Source organism: Hydra vulgaris, chromosome 13, assembly GCF_038396675.1.
Source record: "Hydra vulgaris chromosome 13, alternate assembly HydraT2T_AEP".
Classification (NCBI taxonomy): Eukaryota; Metazoa; Cnidaria; class Hydrozoa; order Anthoathecata; family Hydridae; genus Hydra; species Hydra vulgaris.
The window spans coordinates 8,056,026-8,075,418 of record NC_088932.1 but is presented as its reverse complement, the minus strand read 5'-3'; the positions used below and the strand labels follow the sequence as shown (position 1 = coordinate 8,075,418).

General features: G+C 29.0%; 1 long non-coding RNA gene across 2 annotated transcripts; it reads left to right on the top strand.

Moving 5' to 3' along the window:
• Positions 1-14,003: 14,003 nt before the first annotated feature.
• Positions 14,004-18,874, top strand: LOC136090105 (uncharacterized). 2 transcript variants are annotated; one of them, XR_010643169.1, is made up of 3 exons: positions 14,004-14,033; positions 18,382-18,449; positions 18,695-18,874. It is a non-coding gene; the product is annotated as an uncharacterized LOC136090105 (long non-coding RNA). The 2 variants fall into 2 exon arrangements; XR_010643168.1 differs by lacking the exon at positions 14,004-14,033 and having other exon boundaries at positions 16,074-18,449.
• Positions 18,875-19,393: the final 519 nt, after the last annotated feature.

Sequence of the window (19,393 nt, the reverse complement as noted above, 5' to 3'; positions counted from 1 at the left end):
AATTCTAATCACTCTGAACGGACGCGAGTTAATCTCTGAAGCATTTTTAAGTTGTTGTACAGAGTGTTTACTTGAATATTTGAGTTTTGTATGTCATCTAGGCTGTTATGAAGAAGATTGTGAGCATTGTGAAGATTTTAATAGAAAACATTATAATTGTTCTTGTCTTTTAGAGAAAAAAAACGAATCATAACTTAATAGAGGACACTATATTACTAACAGAATTAGCAAGACGATTCGCGATCAATTTGAAACCTTGTGGAAGATATTTAAAAGTGCACGAAAATCAACTCGATTTTATTGACAAAAATTATAAATATATCGAAAAAAAAAGTTTTCAAATGTTGAAAATATGGAATCGTAACGGAACAATAGAATAATTACTTTACGCATTGGATAACATACCAAAAATGGAAATTAAAAAAATTATTTTAGACCGTTTTTTGTAAATTGTTTTGTAAAAAAAAAAGATATAAATTAAAAAAATTGTTTTTTTTTATTAGTATAAAAAATGGAAGAAAAAGAAGAAAAACCTATTGAACAAAAACTCGAAACTACAGAACAACCGACAGAAAAACCTTTAGAAAAAAATGATGTTAGATCTATAACCGAAATATTAAACAGAAAAGGTTTTCACAGTTTTTATTTAAAAGGAACATCAAAAGAAACCAAACTCAAAGACAAAGTAACCAATTCACAAGTTAAATTTAACATTTTTAAACCTATTCAAGATGTGTATCCTGAAAATTCAATTATTACAGGACCTACAAACAGCAAAAAATCGAATATGGCGAGAGAATTATTACATTGTGGAAAATTTCCTGATGCTGAAATGTTGTTTGTGATACAAATGAGAGAACCTAGCGAATCATAACACAAAACATAGAAAAATACTATCGATTCATCTAAAAATAATTTAGAAACTTATGATATCATTACAGTTAACAGTCCAGAAAATTTAGATTCAGTAATACGGAGACCCATTGGTTTTTCAAAAGATAAATACGGTATTCAAAATAGTGATTATCGACTATTAAAAACAATATTTTTATTCGACGATATTAGTGCTTTTTGCTTAAAGAGTCAACAATATACTAGCGCATGTTCTAGCGGCTCTCATCACGGAGTAGGTACCATTACCATTTTTCATTCGGTACCTTCTAAATCCAGTCAGTGTTGGAACAATTTAGTGTCTCATTACAAATGTATTATTTCTTTCGTAACAATAACGAGATTGAAAAAATATTCAAAAACGATTTTCTTTCTACTGGTAAAATGCATCATCACGTTATAAGCGATTTGTTAAATAAAGAAACTTCTAATCAACACGGACATTTAGCTTTATTTAAAAGAAACTGTTCGGTTGCATGCGTGAGAACACAGATTACGAGTAAAGAACAAAAAGTATTTATTCCAGTAGATGCTCAAGGCAAATTCAACTTTGATTATAAAGACATGAGCGTTAACAAAAAAATTGTTAGTTTTCAATCCTTTCCCCGTTGCCAAGGGAGAAAATTTAAAAAATCATTATTATCTCAAATCTCATCATAATAATTATAATCAAGAGAAGGAGAATAAACCACACGAAGAAGATAAAAATGATATAAATAAGGAAAAAGAAAATCAGATAAAAAAAAAAAAATGGAGTGAAAACGAAAGAGCGACACAACTACTCGAAGAATTAAAAGACGGAAACGATATGGATTGTGCGAATCTACAGACGAATCTTCAGACGGCGGACCCAGTTCTGATTCTGAATGATTGGGAAGAATTTTTACGAATTTTACAAAACGATTACGAATTATGCAATTCTACAAACAAAGCAAGTAAACGTGAAGCCATGAGACAAAAGTTGGCTGTTCAAGGACAAATTTTTATTCCTAAAATGAATAGAAGAAAAGTCATTGACGAAAACGAAATTAAAATATGGATAAAAGAAATTTTGACACGTTTTAATTCTGTTAAAATGTTAAAATGCAAACTTTTATCAGATCACGAAAGACAACAAATAAAAAACGCTTTTCAAGAATACGTTTGCATAGAAATTAAACTTATTGTCAAAGAATATTTATATCCTTATCCAAAGTTTAACGAAAACGGAAAAGTCATCATGAAAAAAGAAAAAATGAAAGATAAAAATCAAGCTATATCAGACTTTGTTTATAAAAATTACGACGTTTTAAAAGAATATTTCAACTCTACTCGTTTTAAACTTTATCACAAAGTTATAAATTATTGTGCTAATAAATTAATCTCATTCGACACTATACAACCTACAAAAACTGTAATCAATTTATTAAGACAACAGTTTGACGTTGATTATTGTCAAAAAGAACTTTATTTTCAAAATAATTTGTATTTTTATGAAACATGAATAGATATAGACCTTATCACGAGTCTCCTTTATTAACTTTACGTAAAGTATTAGCCACAAATGCCTTTAACATGGATCTTTTTAATAAAAAATTATTGCAAACGAATGAACAAGAAAACCCCGAAGTTAGCCTAGAATCGGAAGAAACAAACAGATCGGATTTGTCAGAGCTTATCCGTAGATATGATTTACCGTCTTTTCTTAATTATGCGGATCCTATCAATATTGATAATCAAATCGCTGGCGAAGTTAGCTTTCAACAAAATTTAAATAGTTTACCACCTATAGATACTATGCTTAACAGTGATATAGCTACAAGTTTATTAAGTGATCAAGAAAAATGGAAAACATATCTCAACGTGGGAGGTGATGCTTACGCTTTTAAAACCATTTTAAATTTGAATAAACAAAACGAATTTAAAAATCAAATCGATCAAAGAAATATAAGCGAATCGTTAAGAATGATGAGAAATTTAAGAAGATTTCCTATTCAAGGCAACTCTCTTACTACTACGCCTCCCTCCTCTATTCAATCTACATTAAACACTTTACCGCATTATACTACTTTAAACACTGCTCCACCGAGTCATAAAAAAGTTTATACTTTAACACCTCTGAGTAAATTTTTAGTTTATTACGAAACACCCAACGCAAACAAAATTTTACAACGGCTTTATCAAAACGAATCTGTAAAAAAAATTCCCGACTTGCCTCGTCAACTCGTTGACATGTGTAAAAATCAAGTCAATTATCGATTTGGCTCACACCAAATTTCTTTACGCGTTTATAAATCGAGAAACGAAAAAGCTACTTTTAACAATTTAAAAATTTATATTTTATATCAAGCCAATGTTGTAGATGTAGAAGAATCCATAGCGAGCATTATTAACAATGTCACCAACTTTGCCTTTGAAAAAATAAACGATCCAAAACAATATTTCTTTTATGCTAACGAATTTTTATTTTTACTTACCTCTTCTCATTCTGTAAGCAACATGAAAATAGCAGCTGATTATTATCAAATAAGACAACTTACTTTTGCAAAACTATGGAGTTTTATTAGAAAATACAACATACCTTTCAGAAACGAAACTAAATTATCATCGGAAGGTGTATATGCTGGAGCTCTAGCTCGTGATCCTTACACTGTTATGACATTTGGTTTTATAGAAAGCGAATCAATAAGCGATAAAAGTTTTGCCGGAACAAGAGCTTTTGAAATCTTATTAGAAACAAAAGACATTATTCAACAAAGATGTATACAATATGGCGAAATGTTTCGAGGTGTTAAATTTGATATTTTGAGAGAATATATTCAAAACAACAGTTATTTATTATCCAATAAAGCTATTTTTGATCGAATGATAACTAACTATGACAAGAACGCACTAGCCAACAGAGCTATCGGTGAAAATATGCTCTAATTAACATTAAAACTTTTTTTAATCACGTGCCTTCGTTACCTTTTAGAGACGTAACAGATGTAGTTATTTTAAAAGAGGATTTAGAATAAACTTGCGCTAAAGGAGGCATGTTGAAAATTTTAGAAAGTATTAAATCCAACTCAAATCAATTTTACAACACGGAAAACACAATCAAAGAAAATCAAATCAATCACAATCAAAAAAGTTTACTTGAAATGTTGATGATAATGGGTACAATGTAGAATTCTCAACTCGCTCGTTTAAATTCGCTTTTAATATCTTATAAAAAATGTTTTGAAATGGATTCTAATGATATTGAAAATTTTGCCAACGCTTTAAAATTTCTTACCAAATTTAAAAAAAGAAATTTACTCACTCATCCGTTAACAAAGTCATCATTATTGCATATTCCTACTCCCGAAAAAGAACCCCGTACACTCGCTTCACACACACACCATTAGAAACTAAAAAAGAAGAAACAGCTGAAATACCTAAAAAAGAAGAACCGACTGAAACTACTTCTCCTGAATTATTAGGTGCTACTGCTTTACCAGAAACTAGTTCTCCTGAATTATTAGGTGCTACTGCTTTACCTGAACCTGAACCAATAGAAGCTAGTGCTTTACCTGAACCAACAGAAACTCCAATGTTAACTAGAAAAGGTCGTATAGGAATAAGAACAAGAAAAGTAGCTACTAGATCAACATCCGCAAATCCAGAAGAAAGAAAAAGAAAAACACCATTACCAAAACCTCGATATTATTAAAAAATGGATAACAATTTGAGAAACGCTATTGATAACCTTGTAGAAGAACAATTGACCAAATTGTCCAATCGTTTATTTGCTTTGACAGACGTACCTAAAATTAAAAAAGTTTTGATTTAATTTGACATTTTATAATAAAATCCAACCGATTTGAAATTTTATGAACAATTAAGAACTCTTATAGAAAGTTCCATCTATACTAAATGGAACGGTTTCATAACTGCTTGGTCACACGTCACTTTACTTTTTAAAAAAACAACTGATGGAAACGTTAAAAAACAAGCACCCAGGAAACCTTATGTTTATGAAACTCATCAATATTCATACGATAGACCTCGCCAATATTTTCACGCTGATTTGGCCGATATGAACATTTTTAATTTAAATTTTGCTCCTCATTGACCTGAATTTTGTTTAGTTGTGGTAGATAGGGTATCTAAAAAAGTGTATTTTAAGAGTGACCAGTAAAAAAACTGCAGATAAAGTGCTTAGCAGACTTAAACATATTTTTGAAGATATTAAAAGAGACGATAAAATTTTTATCTACTTGCAAACCGATCAAGGTGGAGAATTTTTTAATAACAAAATGGAAGAATGGTGTTACGAACAAAACATTTACCATTTTAGCTCTAATAATTATGGACAAGCTTACTTGGCCGAATCGACAATAGGACGATTAAAACAACTTTATCAAAAATTAAAAAAAAAAAGGCGAACTTCAAAAAACCAATTGGTGTTTTTATATCAAAGATATAGAACAAAAACTAAACGAAAAAGAAAGAGTGACAAGTGGAATAGCTCCTGAAGATTTGGATGCTGACGATGCTAAAGGTAAAGCTCTTCGTTTAGTCGATCAATATCGCTATGACGAAAGACGAGGACTTCATTTTTCTTCCAACATGTTACATCGAGTAGAAAAAGAATATAAAAACAACAAATTAAAAATATACAAACCTCTATCCATTGACACCGAATGTTATTTGAAAAAATATAAAATAGATCCAAAAGACACATTTAGTAAATCAACTACCCGAGATCATGCGTATTGGGACACTACCAAAAAAGTAATTATTATCAAAGTCTCTAAACGCTCTAACCCTTCAGTAGAAGGTTATTTACCCATTTATAATTATAAAGTGGGAGTAGTAGGCGATTTAAATACGACTTTTAAAGTGAAACGAGAAGATTTATTACCTATTAACGAAGAAGATAAAGACATTTACTATAAAAACTTTAGCGAATATGTTGATACTTTTTAAAAACCTTTGAAGAAAAGACTGCAAGAAAAAAATAAAAAAAGAAAAATGAACAATTTAACGTTTGACGATATTTTAGATGTAAATAAATATGATTGTACTACTTTTTATTTTAGCAAAATTAAAAATAAAAATGAAGCTAGCGTGCATTATAATGTCTTGAACAATTTTAGTTAACCATTAACTCCCAACGATATCGACAAACCCACATTTAAAAATAATACCATTCTACATTTAGCGAGTATGGATGTTCCTACTAATTTAACTCGAGTAGACGAAAACCTATCGTTTTCTGAAAACAATTACGGATTATGAATGGAATCCAAACCTGCTATAAAAAAAATGTTATCAGATGTTCAAAGCGATATGATTAGCAATCCTACTAGACCCATAAAATATTTTTATCTTGTTACTAAAAATGTTGTCTTGTACACCAATCATATACCCTTACCAGGTGACACGTTTCCTTGCTATGACATATTAGATATGGAAAACATGAACGCCGATCATTTGAGTTATATGTGGACCTTTAATGCGTCAGGTGGAGGTAAACTCTTTGGCGTTATGACACCCACCGCCTATCAAGATGATTTTTTTGTTAGAAACTTGGAACTTTATAATTCTAATTTAAATAGAGTTTTATATTTTTCAGACTTTTTTTCAAGTTATTATAATAAAGATGGTAAAATTTCATCAACAAAATATTTTAATCCAAAATATTTATTTGATCCTTCAACTGAACTTCGATACAAAACGGCTGTAATCGATTTACCCATGAAAAAGTTTAGTTTAGATAGCAACAACAATGTTCAACAAAATTTATTTAACGTCAATACTTCCCCATTTAGTAATAGAACCAATTATAATTTATTATGGTATTATAAAAAAAGAAACGAATACGCAAGAAATCCTTCTTTTTTACAACGTATTCGATCTACCCTAAGCGTGATCTCGCCTTTACAAGAAAGAGGTTTATCTTATTTCGGTTTTTTTTCAAATAGAGCAAGTGCAATTGTGTACGTTCTAGAAGGTTTTACAAAATTATTACAATTTGATTATATTACTACTAATTCTCTATACGACAACATATTCAATTTATGATTAAATACTCACACTAGTAAAAATTATTTAATTTATGCAAAACATCCGCTTTTAACCGCCGCACAAATAGCAGCTATTTCACCCGAAAGACAAATTATTCTAAACGGTATAGAAGAAACCTTTGTTTGACCTTTTATTCATATTATGCTCTCACCCAATGACAAAAATCCGGCTTTAACTAGAACAAATTTAACCGCCGACAATAATATTCTTAGTGTTGATCTAGATGTGTATGTTAATAACTTTTTACCTAATGCAGAAAGCACAAAATCAAAAATGAAACACATTGTACCGTGGCAAATTGCTTTCTTTTTATTAAAAATAATAACCAACACCAACACAATACCCTTTGAAGGCAACCTATATAACTTAGAAACTAATCTTAACGATTTCAACATACCTTATAATGTCAATCTTCGTATTCAATCTTTATGGAAAATTTTGAACGACTATGTCGACACTAAAAACCCACTTTATCCTGGAGTTTATACCAATGAAAAAATAGTACTACCACAATTTGTAGATATTATCAAAGCTGCTTTTACAACTGCTTCTCCAACTGGATTTGGTACAAAACTTATCTATGTTACAGCAGCTGATTTAGGCGTAGAACCTACACAATTATTAACAAGTTTTTATCAAATTTATTTTCCTCTCACATCCAAAAGAAAATATTATCGTTATACTATAAAAAATATACCGTTAGCTTCTTTACCTTTACCTTTTTTTAACGCAGATCAAGTCATATGGCCTGAAAGAGAATTAAAAATGATGGATGTTTTTACCGAAAGTTTAAACATGACAAATAATTTACTCAATCTCAATTTAAATAACTTGACTTTTGACGATCATACTTATGCAGGGCCCAATTTTAACATGTTTAGTAAATATCTTACAAAAAAAGCAAAGGGTGTGCCTTCATGCATTCCTCATCCTATAGATGGAACTTCATATTATTATACTTTTTTTTCTTTACCATCCTTCCAAAGAAAATTATTATCACCCATGAAAATTAGCACATTACTTATGAAAGGTAACGTCTATTCTGAAATGAAAAGTAACTCCTATTCAGATTATGATACCAGTTATACATGGAATAATGTTCCTATTGGTACTCCCGAAATGAAAGGTACTCCCATTCAAGTTTTACCTTCAAACTTGCATGTAGACATTCATAAAATATGGACATTCGATAGCACTTTAATCGCTAACTATTATACAAACTTGGACAGATAGCTTGCCATTAAAAAATATCATTTTAAAAATGTATCAACCTATTGGAAACAATCCTATACCTTATACTTTACTTTTACAAAGAGATCAATACGGTTTAACACAACAAATCAATCCTTTTATTATGCAAATGCATCAAAATATGATCAATACCATGATTCTTGATTTTAAAATTCAAAAAAAAAATTGGCTTTCTTAAGATGCACTCTTGTTCAAATTAGTAATTTTAATATCAACGTTTCCAATTTTCCTACTGCTACAGACGCTTACATTTTTATCAAATATGATCAAGCTGTAAATTGTGGAATGTATATGAATAGAACTTTTGTTACCGGAATTGTTGCTTATTTTAATTTGTTAGATTACACCAATCCTACTTAAGTCACCACCAATATTGATTTTACAAAAGATCGTAACACTGTTATACAAGGTCGATTAAGTACCTTTGATATGAACGGTGTGGACGATTGAAAACAAACAAGATGGTCGTTTCTTAATTCCAAATCTGAACCGCTCACCTTTAACAATCTCAGTTCTACCGTTTTTTTAATGCTACATTAAAGATTTAAATGGTTCCGTTTTACAATTAACTAGTTTGATTACTATAAAATAATGTCTTTTATTTTTTATTATTAATAAAAAAAATATAAAAAGAAAAAAAAGTTTTTTTTTTTTCATCCATTTTATTTTTTTTTTTTGCACAAAAATGAGTCTCTTTTGCGCTGAAGGAAGATATAACAAAAACTTGGTCAATTTAGAACAAAAAATGATGGAAGATTCAAAAATAAATCCTAAAGATCAATTTAATCAAATTAAAAATCACATGCAACAATTACAAAATCAACTTACTCAATATTCTACTAAATCTGATTTGTTAAATATGAAATCAAAATTGGACGAAATAAAAAAAATGAAATATAAAAAAGAAGAAATACAAGACAAAAAACCTCCCAAAAAAACGAAAAAAAATGTTAAAATCAAACCCAAACTTAAAAAACGAAAATATTCAGAATCTGAAAGCGAAAGTTCAGAAGAAGAAGAAATTGTTGAAAAAAAACCTAAAAATAAATCAACTTCTTTACGCATATGTTCACGATACTTTCAAGAAGTAAATGCAGTTGACAAAATAAACGGATTATGTAGAAACTGTATTATTCTACAAACAGCCATTTTATCAAGTCCGCTCATGCAGAATAACACAAAAAAGAAAAAAAAAAAAAACGAAAAAAAGTTTATTTGAACTTGGTTACACTCGAGCTTTAAAAGACGTTAAAAATAAAAAAATACCATTCAAAAAAAGCACTTCAGAATCAGAGGATGAATAAATAGAAAAAAAAAAAATTAAATTTCTTACTTTTAAAAAAAATGGGTTCGTTAGCTAAATATATGAGAGACGGTGACGGTAATCGTTATACACCTAACACAAATGGACATGTTACTATTGAAGATGTTTTAGCGCAAACTGACCACGATAATCGTTTATTGCAAGAAGCAACAAGTGGTAATATTAGCGCTGAATATAAAGCTATTTTAAATGAAAAACATCCTGGTTATCAAACAGCTCAAGCTCAAGATGAAGTCATTGCTGTTACAAATCAAAAATTTTCTTACGATCTTAGTTATGACATGGCTAATTTAATTACTTTTACCACTATACTTAACGAATGGACATATCCACAAGATTGGTATTTGGATTTTGATTTATTTCTTTTTAAAAATTTGAGCACGCAAACAAGATTTACGCCTACAACAGATAATGGTTTAGTAGCAAAAGTGTGTCTAGTTTTAAATTTTATTCACGCTTTAATTAAAACTGTCAAATTTTATCCCAATTATCAAATAAACAATACTAATTGCGCTAACAATGCTATTGTTAATCGAGCTTATGACCGTTTCAGAACACTATTGATTATAAAAAGCTATATGAAACCTTTTAGAGATTTAATGATTACTCCTAATTTGGGATTAATAGAAGAAGGCGATACTACTGCTAAAGCTGTTACTTTTGCCGAAACCAAAACACTTGTGCAAGCTGCTGACCCTAATGGAGTCGTCAGAACTCTCAATTCAGCAACACCTCTCTCTTATCAAATAGCGCTAAGAGATAGATATAATGCTATGTTAACTGGTGATAAAGGTTATAAATTTAGAGTACCTTTGTGTTTGTTATGTGAAGTTTTTCAAATGAAAGAATATTTTGGAAAAAATAAACAATTTTATATTGAAAATGATATGAATCAACTATTAGAATGGATAAGACCTATCACTGATGCTGAAATGATAAGTCTTGCAAACGTGGGTGTAGCTATTAAAAACCCTATGATTTATGTTGATAATTATAGACTTAAACCCAGTTTACCATTAGAAAGAGCTTTATATCTGAACAGTAAAAAAGATGACCCTTATACTTTACTTCGTATTGCTCATTACGAACAAGTTGTAACCAATGTAAAAAATGTTACAGAAGCCACTCTCAACTTGGGAAGTATAAAAACAGCCGATCTTGTACCTCACAACATTATGTTTTCCGTTACATCTAAAAAAGAAAGCAATCATTTGAACAAAAATTGTTGAACACCAGTCGAAATGGCTTGCAATATCATTAAAAAAGTGACTCTTTATAATTATAGAAGAACATTTTTTAATTCAGCAGGTGATACTACTGAATACGATTTGACCAAGCAAGATGATCAATTAAGCTGTTGGGGAAGTCATGTTTCTTGGTGTAAAGGAAATATACTCTCTACTTTTAACATTAATAATTTTGCAGATTATTACAATAGTGACGATGACAGTTTTTTGAGACATACTACTCGCTATTTTAGTACTACTAACACGACAGAACCTTTGGTTATTGACACCACTAGTGATTTCAATTTTGTCAACAATAAACCTCCAGCTGTTATTGCTGGAAATAATCCGTTTCAAATCATTGTTCAATTTACAGATAAATTTAAAGGAGTACTTACTATGTATTTGCAATATCCAGCTGAACTCGTGGAAGTTCGAGGAGGAGCAGATAATTCTCAAGTAACCAATGTTCCTAGCAAATTTAAATCGTCTTAATTTGTCATAAAAACGTTTTTACTTTTTATTAAACAAACCCTATTTGTATTATATTTTTATAAGCAAACGACTATCTTTAAGAATCAAAATCTTGTTTTTTTATTTCTTGTGTTAATGGCTCGCAGGCGTATAAGCAGAAGCGGACACCGTCGTCGTCATCATAGAGGTAGCGCACGACATCATAGAGGAAAAGGAAAATTTTTTACAAAAGTTAGAAATTTTGTTAAACGGCTACTAAAATCAAACGTAGGAGGCTACGCTTTGGATTATCTTCAAAAGCAACGCAATGCGTAAAAATTTTTGTTGCACCGCTTGTAAAATAAAAAAAAGCTCATACAAAAAAAGAGGAAAAGGTAGAGTTTATTTACCTCCTTTAAAAGGCGCTGGCAGAAAACACTTAAGAAGACATTTAAAAAGGCGTATGAGAGGTAAATTTCTACCCTTGCTAGCAGCATTTTTAGCTCCCTCTTTAATATCTGCTCTTTTACCAATTTAAAAAATGTATAAAAAACTCATAAAAGACACTATAAAATACGTTATAAAAGATCAAAACGTTTTCATTGAAAAAATAAAAAAAGACAAGGTTTTGGAGAACTTGTAAACGATATAGCTACCATTGCAGCTGCTAAATACATACAAAAACAAATACCCTCTTGGCAAAAATATGCTTTTGACTTTACACGTAATAAATTGACCGAAATAAACATATGATATACATGAAAAAAACTCATCTAGAAGTATTTATAAACTATTTAAATAGATCTTTATAAAAAAAAATTTTTATACTTTTTTTCCATCCTTTCTTCATAAAATGCGAAAAAAAAGAGGAAGAGGACAATATTTACTTTCATTGAAAACAATTATGCAAGGTAAAGGTAAAAAAAGAGGCTGCGAAAGAGTCTATTTACCTCCATTGCAAGGAGCTGGAAAAAGAAGAGAAAAAGGAAGAGTTTATTTACCACCTATAAAAGGTGCCGGACGAAGACGAAGACGTATGCGTGGAAAATTTATAGGACCCTTATTAGCTACAGTAGGAAGTCAACTTATACCTCTTTTACTTACAATTGGAAAAGCTGTTTTAGGTGGCGCTATTTCTGGAGGAATTTCTTGCGGAAATAGAAATATTAAACCCTAATGATTTATTATAATATATAAAAAAATAAAAATTTACAAAGTGTTTTTTATTATTTTATTACAAATATATAATCCCATCATTGTTCCAAGTAATATGAAAACTCCCGATAACGCTCCAAATAAATAAACTCCAACTGCAATAATAATAAAAAGAGTTGAAAGCGCTAATATCGTCATTATTTTTTCTTTACAATTTTCACCTATAATTGATTGGAAACGGTCGAATATGATTGCCGTGCGAGTCATGCGTACCACCATTATCTATCGGATGATCAGGTTTATAAGGTTGAACTACTGCTACTGTCGACGGTGATTGAAATTGTTGTAACGGTTTGTTTTCCGCTTCCATTTATTATGAACCTATTTTATTTATTTCACTCTTTATATACTTTTCGTCACGCTTCATTAAACAAATTTTCTCGAGCTCCTCACGAGCGCAAGTCTCCTCAATTTTTTTTTAAGCGCCTCTCACGAGGGCAGTTCTCTTAAATTTTTTTGAGACGCCCCTCACGAGGGCAGGTCTCTTAAAGGTCTCTGAACGCACTTTTCTAACATTCATCTATCATCATTTATTCTGGATATGCGTCGTGGTATTTTATTTGAATAAAAAATTCGTTCGTAATTTCAAAATAAACTGACGGTTCTTTATGTTCTAAAAAATATCAAGCTTGCGATATTTTTTTTTGATATAAAATTACAGCTCAACGACAATTATGGATGCATTGCGAATCCTGTGACGATTGGTTGTGTGGATCTTGCTGTTCTACTATGGTCAACGATACGTGCAAGAGTTGCCAATAAACATGCAAAGCTCATCAAAAGCAATTTAGTATTTTTTGCTATTTGAAAAAACCTTTTTAAATTAGTTATAAAATATATTTTCAATTTTATTAACCAGTGGCGTAGCAAATGTGATAATGACCAAAGTAATAAAATAGTTGTCTAAGTACTATAAAAATTTAAAATACTACTACTTATATTTAAAAAGGCGTTTTTTTTATGTACTCCTTTTTGATTTTCTTTGGTGCCCAAAACGACTTTTTTATTTGAGCCCGGGACGACGCCCTCCTTAGTTACTGGTATTATCTGAATTTATATCATAATTTTACAATAAAGCAACATTTAAAAATTAGTTTTCATTATTTGTGACGTAAAGTTGGTGATACGTTAATAATATTTATATTTTCATTTTAAACTAAATATTGAGTACTAATTTTTATTTTTCATTTTTTTTATTTTTACAATATCGATTATCAATATAATTTTTTGTATATTTCAGGAAAAAAAATTGAAAATTTTTTATTTAAGCGTGATATATAAATGTTCAAAGCTTACCCAGTGAAAAATAAAACCGCGTCCCACATGGGTTCCGCGTGGGTTCCGTGTGGGATTTATGGGATTTATGTGGGACGGATTTTCCCATGTGGTATCCGTATGGAAATTTGTCACCTTAAACCCATGTGGGTAATCCCACATGGGTTACATGTGGGAACCATATGGTATTTACACACATGGGAAATCCCACGTGGGTTTCCTGTGGAATTTGCATGGGAATTAATTTAAAAGCTGGAAACTAAAAAAAAACTAAAAAAAAATTTTTTTAAATCGACATTGCATTGCGTTACGTTTATTTTGTGAGAAATTATTATATATTAATAAAGAGAATGGCAAGCAAGTATGTAAGTACCGCGAATAATTTTTATCTTTCCTTATAGAAATAAGATTAAGATTTGTGCAAATAGACGTATTATTAGGATAATATTATAGTTATTTGAATATAGATCTTGAGTAAATTATTTGCAAACAATTAACTGATGCAAGTTGAAATGTTGTCAAAAACCAATCTTGCATGCATGGGACACTGCAGTGTCCCACAAAGAAATGCAGGTTTGAAAGTCAAAGAATTCCTAATTTTCTCTATTAAAAAAGAAAAAAATAGGATGGGTTTCTGTAACTTTTTTTATGCTCCAAAACTTTTAACTTTAGATATAATAAGGTCCTTAAGACTTAAGAGACTTACGAACTACATTGAGAAACAAAAACAGGATGTTTACAGAAACTTTTCAATTTTTAATCTGGAGTACCACAGTGTTATTGATAATAAAGCTTCTGGATCCAGTTTTCAAAGTAATATGATCTAAGTAATGTTTAAATAAAATAATATGCTTTAAAATGCATATAGTTATACATATAACTCCTGATAGTTAATTATATGTATAACTATTTATACATATAATTTGTTATAAAAACTTATTTTTTAAGGTTATGCTTGAATAAATTAGTACCAATTAATTCAAATTCAAGATTTAGTTAAAGTTCAAGTTAATGTTTTTATTTATTCATTGTTTTTGTTAATTTTATATTTATTTGTTCAAATTTATCAGTTAGTACTATATTTTACTACAGTAAGAATGTTTATCATTGTTGAACGTGATTTTATGTTGTTATTGATGTTAAATTTATTACGTTTCAATAACTCAGATTGAATCTTAACTGAATTATTGAAAGCTTTGTAGGGGTTTGTTGTATATCAAATGGTGTTGTAAATAAAGTAAAAGTAATATATATATATATATATATATATATATATATATATATATATATATATACATATATATATATATATATATATATATATATATATATATATATATATAACATTAAAACAATAAAATTGATACAAAATTTCACTTTAAAACGAATACCATTAACATTGTGATGATAATAGCATTAGGAAACTAGTATTTATGTATTATTATTATACTATAAATAAATAGTTTTTTAATTCATTTTATAAAATGGAGACTGACAACTGATAATTAATGGAAATAAATACAAATTATAAAAATCATGTATTATTACTAAATACTATATTAATGCTAGTCTACAAAGTTAAAATCAATTTAGAGCATTGTTATTAGTTCTTTTACGATTCGCACTTCCACTTCTGTCTCTCAAATTTGTAAAATAGGTGGTCAAAGCTTGCTCAATAGGTAGGTTCTCAGCATAACAATGCTTTTTTCTTACACTTTCTAAAGAGAAATATGGCAAATTGATTACTTATTTTACTTAAATTGTAGGGTCATCTATGCATAATGATGTCAGATGATGACCCGGTTTGTTGAACAACTTCACCCTTTATCAAACTCAGTCAATTTTTTGCCATTTCCCATTGAAAATGATGTCAGTTTTTGTTATCGTATTATGACGGTATATCTGAATTTTTAATATAATATAAAAAATGCATATACCATCAATTTTTTTCTGGTTCAGTTATACATTTATTCTCAACAGTACTAAAAGTAAAAAAAAAAAAATGCGTAAATTGTTCTTTCAGATAAGCAAGCTAATTTCTGAATTTAAATTGTTTTTCCTATGATCCTCTACAGTTTTAAGCAACAAAAGCAAGAAGTTTTTAGACCACATTGTTGGTGTAAATACCTCTAAAACCTGCTCATAGCTAGCATAAATTGTTTTACTTTTTTTTAAAATAAAATATTTTACTTTTTTTTTTAATTCAATTTTTTAATTGACATTATTTTGGTCTCAACATCTCCTCCCCATTGTCAATTATTGAATTAATTGACAATGGGGAGGAGATGTTGAGACCTTGAATTTGAATTAATTGGTTCTAATTTGTTCAAGCATAACCTTAAAAAATAAGTTTATATAATAAATTTTATTTATAACTAGTTATACATATAGTTAACTATCAGGAGTTATATGTATAACTGCATGCATTTTAAAGCATTTTATTTAATTTATATATTACTTTAGATCATATTACTTTGAATACTGGACCCAAAGACTTTATTCCCAATTACACTGTGGTACTCCAGATTAAAAATTTAAAAGTTTCAGTAAATATCCTGTTTTTGTTCCTCAATGTACTTCGTTAGTCCCTTAAGTTTTATGAACCTTATTATATATAAAGTTAAAAGTTTTGGAGCCTAAAAAAAGTTACAGAAACCTCCTTATCTCCTCCCTATTTTTTTTTTTTTTTTTTAATAAAGAAAATTTGACTTTCAAACCTGCATTTCTTTGTGGGACACTGCAGTGTCCCATGCATGCATGCTTGGTTTTTGACAACATTAGAACTTGCATCAGTCAATTGTTTGCAGATAATATACTCAAGAACTATATTCAAATATCATATGAACATGTTAGAGAATGTTCATATGATATTTGAACATCACAAATTTAATAATATTGTTGTGATATGTTATATAAATAATTCCATAATAGATTATGATATGAAAATAAGATAGGATATGAAGGCAATGATCAAAGAATAAATTTACTTATAGAAATTTAGATGTTTGTTTATTAGTTTCAGAATATTATATTATGTGTGACCGCGGCCTTCTATAATAACAGGCCTTGACATCGCGCAACAAAGTTGTTAAACTGAAGGCCAATTCCTAATACTGTGTTAACATTTTCATCTTTTAACATTAGATGAAAGTTTGTGTTCGCGCTTTTTTAATAAATCTTTAAAATGTGATTGGTTTATAAATTAGATAGCCCAACATCAAGACAATAACGTTGTTATTGTCTTGATGTTGATGTAAGGTTCAAGGCGTTAACTTTGTAAGGTAATAATATTGTCAAACTAACGATAAGTTTTTTTAATAATTAAAATGCCTTAAAAATGCCTTTAAAATGCTGTGTATCTCTTTGCAAGTCGAACTATCTCAACTACAACAAAAATATCAATTTATACAACTACAATATCAATTACAACTACAACAAAAATATCAATACTCAACTACGACAAAAATATTAATTTATAAATTCCCGAAGAATCTAGAGGAGAGAAAAAGATGTAGTGAAGCTATCCCAAGAACTGGTTTTATTGTTACAGACTATACAGCATTATGTCAACTGCATTGGCCAAATGAAGCACCTTTTGAAAGCAAATATGGGAAGCAACGACCTTTAAACCCACCATCTGTTTTTAAAATATTCCGCCTAGTTGTTTAGCCACACCAGCAAGTAAAGTTAGAAAAAATGTAACTTCAAGCGGTTTTCGAAGCATTTTACCAGATGAGTTAAATGATTTTCTAAAAGAGGATGAAATTATATTTGACGATATTCAATCTTTGTTAAGTGATAATAACGATGTTATTGTTTTCCAGCTTAATAAAAAAAGTTTACACATACAATCAAAAATGTACAAACTTGGTGTTTCATTATTTATTTTAGTAATTTTCAATGATTATTCATTTGTAGCTAACCATAATGGCACAATTTGTAATATTTCATATTTAGCTGTAAACAAATTAAAGTTAATAAAAACAAAATCAGCTTTATTTGAAGCAGTTAGATTTTTAAAAAATAAAGAAAGTTCGCTTCAATCAAATATTCTATTCGAACACCTTAATGCTATGAGAAAAGTTAATGTTGGTGAAGTTTTATATACTTCAGATATTATATGTAGAGCATATGTGAGTATTTTGCTATGCGACGAAGTTTGTATGATTGTATGTGTATTGACTACAAGTTGCCAAGTATAAGGACTTTAACCCTGTTGAGATATATTGATAAAACTTTTTTTTTGCTTGAATCAACTTTTATTGGTGTTTTTTATTGTTGGTGATTTTTATTGTTACCATTTTTAGCAAAAAAAATTAAAAATACAGTTATCTTTCTAATATATAGATATATACTTTGTTATGGTTCTGCTTGTTATTGATATTATTTAATATTACATAAATATTCTTAATGAAATTTGAAATACGAAAAATATGATTATCTTTTAACAATTTTTTGGTTTTCTTTTTATATTTCCGTTTTTACTAGAGATTATTATTAGAAAACATAGGCTGCCATTACACCCTACCTAATATAAAAATATATCAATATAAGTAAAAGTGAAAGTTTAATCGGCCTTCAGTTTTTACGGCATTTTGCGCGATGTCAAGGCCTGTTATTATAGAAGTCTACATCATTGAAAAAGTAGGTTTTTACATTTTTGTTTTCGTTTTTTTGTTTAACTACTTTTCCTTATTGATCACTTTTTTTCAGGATTCTCCTCATGGGTTCAAGATCATTACGCATAATATGTGTTCAATTACGCATAAACGTTAGTCATTGTAAGTAATAAATTAGGAAATAATTATTTGTGAAATATTGTAGTCATTAATGACTTCAAACTGGCTAATAATTAAAATTGCTCGACTAATAAGGTTCCTTATTAAAATTGCTCTCTCTCTCTCTCTCTCTCTCTCTCTCTCTCTCTCTCTATATATATATATATATATATATATATATATATATATATATTTATATTTATATTTATATTTATATATATTTGTATTTATATTTTTTTTTTTTTTAGAAAATGTTTGAAGAAAGTTAGAAGATACTAAAAACCGATATATATAAGCCGAAGCGATTTAATTAATTCAATTGACAAAAAACGGCGTGTAAATCGCAAAAGAAAAAATAATATTTTTAATATTCGTTTTGGATGTATTGATTAATAGCATTTATTTTTAAATAAATTCATTTTGCAACACGTTTTTTAATTTTATAAAATTTCGTCATAATAGTTTAAGGTAAATCCCACATAGGTTATAGGTGGAAAACATCACATGTAAAAGATCAAAAATGCTACACGTTTTGAATACCGAATGGGATAAAGTAGCAAATACCAGATTAAGTTAAGCCTCTCTGAAAGCTTCGATGATTAATTTTAAATTACTATTTAAGTAATTTTAAATTAAAAGAATTTTTAAAATTTTCATAGAAGCATTCGGACTTTCATTTGTCTAGTATTGACTACTTTTATACCATTTGGATTAAAATATGTGGCATTTAAGATCTATAACATGTCGTATTTTCCACCTATATCCCATGTAGGATTTACCACATAAAACCCATGTGGGATTTACCATATGAAACCCACATGGGACAAAATAATAATCCCCATATGGGTTACATGTGGTAAAAACCCACGCGTATCCCATATGGGATTTACCATATGGAATCCATGTGGGATTTACCATATGAAACCCACATGGGACAAAATAATAAT